We start from the raw sequence: 5,624 nt of genomic DNA on the forward strand, positions 1-5,624 counted from the left end.
GATCGTCATCGAGCTGAACGTGTGCTCGAACTCGGAGGTGCCTTAGTTTCGGTGCTTGATCGGTTGGATCGCGAAGACGTACGACTACTTCCTCTACATTGTGTCAATGCTTCTGCAGTCGGTCTGCGTGGGTACGTAGACAGCACTCTCCCCTCTTGTTGCTATGCATCACCATGATCTTGCGTGTGCGTAGGAAATTTTTTGAAATTACTACGAAACCCAACAGTGGCATCCGAGCCTAGGTTATTTATGTTGATGTTATATGCACGAGTAGAACACAAGTGAGTTGTGGGCGATATAAGTCATACTGCCTACCAGCATGTCATACTTTGGTTCGGCGGCATTGTTGGACGAGACGACCCGGACCAACCTTACGCGTACGCTTACGCGAGACCGGTTCCCCCGACGTGCTTTGCACACAGGTGGCTTGCGGGCAACTGTCTCTCCAACTTTAGTTGAACCAAGTATGGCTACGCCCGGTCCTTGCGAAGGTTAAAACAGAGTCTATTTGACAAACTATCGTTGTGGTTTTGATGCGTAGGTGAGATTGGTTCTTGCTTAAGCCCATAGCAGCCACGTAAAACTTGCAACAACAAAGTAGAGGACGTCTAACTTGTTTTTGCAGGGCATGTTGTGATGTGATATGGTCAAGACATGATGCTGAATTTTATTGTATGAGATGATCATGTTTTGTAACCGAGTTATCGGCAACTGGCAGGAGCCTTATGGTTGTCGTTTTATTGTATGCAATGAAATCGCGATGTAATGCTTTACTTTATTACTAAGCGGTAGTGATAGTCGTGGAAGCATAAACTTGGCGAGACGACAACGATGCTACGATGGAGATCAAGGTGTCACGCCGGTGACGATGGTGATCACGACGGTGCTTCGGAGATGGAGATCACAAGCACAAGATGATGATGGCCATATCATATCACTTATATTGATTGCATGTGATGCTTATCCTTTTATGCATCTTATCTTGCTTTGATTGACGGTAGCATTATAAGATGATCTCTCACTAAATTATCAAGAAGTGTTCTCCCTGAGTATGCACCGTTGCGAAAGTTCTTCGTGCTGAGACACCACGTGATGATCGGGTGTGATAGGCTCTACGTTCAAATACAACGGGTGCAAAACAGTTGCACACGCGGAATACTCAGGTTATAGTTGACGAGCCAAGCATATACAGATATGGCCTCGGAACACGGAGACCGAAAGGTCGAGCGTGAATCATATAGTAGATATGATCAACATAGTGATGTTCACCAATGAAACTACTCCATCTCATGTGATGATCGGACATGGTTTAGTTGATTTGGATCACGTAATCACTTAGAGGATTAGAGGGATGTCTATCTAAGTGGGAGTTCTTAAGTAATATGATTAATTGAACTTAAATTTATCATGAACTTAGTCCTGGTAGTATTTTGCAAATTATGTTGTAGATCAATAGCTCGCGTTGTTGCTTCCCTATGTTTATTTTGATATGTTCCTAGAGAAAATTGTGTTGAAAGATGTTAGTAGCAATGATGCGGATTGGATCCGTGATCTGAGGTTTATCCTCATTGCTGCACAGAAGAATTATGTCCTTGATGCACCGCTAGGTGACGGACCTATTGCAGGAGCAGATGCAGACGTTATGAACGTTTGGTTAGCTCAATATGATGACTACTTGATAGTTTAGTGCACCATGCTTAATGGCTTAGAATCGGGACTTCAAAGACGTTTTGAACGTCATGGAGCATATGAGATGTTCCAGGAGTTGAAGTTAATATTTCAAGCAAATACCCGAGTTGAGAGATATGAAGTCTCCAACAAGTTCTATAGCTAAAAGATGGAGGAGAATTGCTCAACTAGTGAGCATGTGCCCAGATTGTCTGAGTACAACAATCGCTTGAATCAAGTGGGAGTTAATCTTCCAGATAAGATAGTGATTGACAGAATTCTCTAGTCACCATCACCAAGTTAGTAGAACTTTGTGATGAACTATGATATGCAAGGGATAACGGAAATGATTCCCAAGCTCTTCGTAATGCGGAAATTGACGAAGGTAGAAATCGAGAAAAACATCAAGTGTTGATGGTAGACAAGACCACTAGTTTCAAGAAAAGGGCAGAGGGAAGAAGGGGAACTTCAAGAAGAACAGCAAGCAAGTTGCTGCTCAAGTGAAGAAACCCAAGTCTGGTCCTAAGCCTGAGACTAAGTGTTTCTACTGCAAAGGGACTGGTCACTGGAAGCGGAACTACCCCAAGTGATTGGCAGATAAGAAGGATGGCAAAGTGAACATAAGTATATTTGATATACATGTTATTGATGTGTACTTTACTAGTGTTTATAGCAACCCCTCAGTATTTGATACTAGTTCAGTTGCTAAGATTAGTAACTCGAAACGGGAGTTGCAGAATAAACAGAGACTAGTTCAGGGTGAAGTGACGATGTGTGTTGGAAGTGGTTCCAAGATTGATATGATCATCATCGCACACTCCCTATAAATTCGGGATTAGTGTTGAACGTAAATAAGTGTTATTTGGTGTTTACGCTGAGCATGAATATGATTTGATCATGTTTATTGTAATACGGTTATTCATTTAAGTAAGAGAATAAATTGTTGTTCTGTTTACATGAATAAAACCTTATATGGTTACACACCCAATGAAAATTGTTCGTTGGATCTCGATAGTAGTGATACACATAATCATAATATTGAAACCAAAAGATGCAAAGTTAATAATGATAGTGCAACTTATTTGTAGCACTGCCTTTTAGGTCATATTGGTGTAAAGCGCATGAAGAAACTCCATGCTGATGGGCTTTTGGAATCACTTGATTATGAATCAGTTGATGCTTGCGAACCATGCCTCATGGGCAAGATGACTAAGACTCTGTTCTTCGGAACAATGGAGCGAGCGACATATTTGTTGGAAATCATACATACTGATATATGTGGTCCGATGAATATTGAGGCTCGCGATAGGTATCATTATTTTCTGATCTTGACAGATGATTTGAGCAGATATGAGTATATCTACTTGATGAAACAAAGGTCAGAAACATTTGAAAAGTTCAAAGAATTTCAGAGTGAAGTGGAGAATCATCGTAACAAAAATGAAAGTTTCTACGATATGATCGCAGAAGTAAAATATTTGAGTTACGAGTTTGGTCTTCAATTAAAACAATGTGGAATAGTTTCACAAACTCATGCCACCTGGAACACCACAGCATAATGGTGTGTCCAAATGTCATAACCGTACTTTATTAGATATGGTGCGATCTATGATGTCTCTTACCGATCTACCACTATTGTTTTGGGGTTATGCATTAGAGACAGCTGCATTCACGTTAAATAGGGCACCATCTAAGTCCGTTGAGACGACACAATCTGAACTGTGGTTTGGCAAGAAACCAAAGTTGTCGTTTCTTAAAGTTTGGGGTTGTGATGCTTATATGAAAATATTTCATCCTAATAAGCTCAAACCCAAATCGGAGAAATATGTCTTCATAGGATACCCAAAGGAGACTGTTGGGTACACCTTCTATCACAAATCCGAAGGCAAGACTTTTGTTGCTAAATTCGGAGTTTTTTTAGAGAAGGAGTTTCTCTCGAAAGAAGTGAGTGGGAGGAAAGTAGAACTTGATGAGGTAACTGTACCTGCTCCCTTATTGGAAAGTAGTTCGTCACAGAAATCTGTTCCTGTGACTACTACATCAATTAGTGAGGAAGCTAATGATGATGATCATGTAACTTCAGATCAAATTACTACCAAATCTCGTAGGTAAACCAGAGTGAGATCTGCACTAGAGTTGTACGGTAATCCTGTTCTGGAAGTCATGTTACTAGACCATGACGAACTTGCGAACTATGAGGAAGCGATGATGAGCCCAGATTCCGCGAAATGGTTTGAGGCCATGAAATCTGAGATATGATCCATGTATGAGAACAAAGTATGGACTTTGATGGATTTTCCCGATGATCGGCAAGCCATGGAAAATAAATGGATCTTCAAGAGGAAGACGGACGCTGATAGTAGTGTTACTATCTACAAAGCTAGAATTGTCGCAAAAGGTTTTCGACAAGTTCAAGGTGTTGACTACGATGAGATTTTCTCACTCGTATCTATGCTTAAGTCTGTCCGAATCATGTTAGCAATTGCCGCATTTTATGAAATCTGGCAAATGGATAAACAAAACTGCATTCCTTAATGGATTTACTAAAGAAGAGTTGTATACGATGCAACTAGAAGGTTTTGTCGATCCTAAAGGTGTTAACTAAATATGCAAGCTCCAGCGATCCATCTATGGACTGGTGCAAGAATCTCGGAGTTGGAATATACGCTTTGATAAATTGATCAAAGCATATAGTTTTATACAGACTTACGGTGAAGCCTGTATTTACAAGAAAGTGAGTGGGAGCACTACAACATTTCTGATAAGTATATGTGAACAACATATTGTTGATCGGAAATAATGTATAATTTTCTGGAAAGCATAAAGGAATATTTGAAAGGAGTTTTTCAAAGAAAGACCTCGGTAAAGCTGCTTACATATTGAGCATCAAGAGATAGATCAAGACGCTTGATAAGTTTTTTAATGAGTACATACCTTGACAAGATTTTGAAGTAATTCAAAATGGAACTGTCAAAGAAAAGAGTTCTTGCCTGTGTTGCAAGGTGTGAAATTGAGTAAGACTCAAAGCCCGACCACGGCAGAAGATAGAAATAGAATGAAAGTCATTCCCTATGCCTCAGCCATAGGTTCTATAAAGTATGCCATGCTGTGTACCTGATCTATTGTATACCCTACACTGTGTTAAGCAAGGGAGTACAATAGTGATCTAAGAGTAGATCACTGGACAGCGGTCAAAATTATCCTTAGTGGAATAAGGAAATATTTCTCAATTATGGAGGTGACAAAAAGGTTCGTCGTAAAAAGTTACGTCGATGCAAGTTTTGACACAGATCTGGATGACTCTAAGTCTCGATCTAGATACATATTGAAAGTGGGAGCAATAAGCTAGAGTAGCTCCGTGCAGAGCATTGTTGACATAGAAATTCACAAAATACTTACGGATCTGAATGTGGCAGACCCGTTGACTAAAATTATCTCACAAGCAAAACATGATCACACCATAGTACTCTTTGGGTGTTAATCACATAGCGATGTGAACTAGATTACTGACTCTAGTAAACCCTTTTGGGTGTTGATCACATATCGATGTGAACTATGGGTGTTAATCACATGGTGATGTGAACTATTGTTGTTAAATCACATGGCGATGTGAACTAGATTATTGACTCTAGTGCAAGTGGGAGACTGAAGGAAATATGCCCTAGAGGCAATAATAAAGTTATTATTTATTTCCTTATATCATGATAAATGTTTATTATTCATGCTAGAATTGTATTAACCGGAAACATAATACTTGTGTGAATACATAGACAAACAAAGTGTCACTAGTATGCCTCTACTTGACTAGCTCGTTAATCGAAGATGGTTATGTTTCCTAACCATAAACAAAAGAGTTGTTATTTGATTAACGGGATCACATCATTAGGAGAATGATGTGATTGACATGACCCATTCCATTAGCTTAGCACCCGATCGTTTAGTATGTTGCTATTGCT

Source organism: Triticum urartu, chromosome 2, assembly GCF_003073215.2.
Source record: "Triticum urartu cultivar G1812 chromosome 2, Tu2.1, whole genome shotgun sequence".
In the NCBI taxonomy this organism is placed as follows: domain Eukaryota; kingdom Viridiplantae; phylum Streptophyta; class Magnoliopsida; order Poales; family Poaceae; genus Triticum; species Triticum urartu.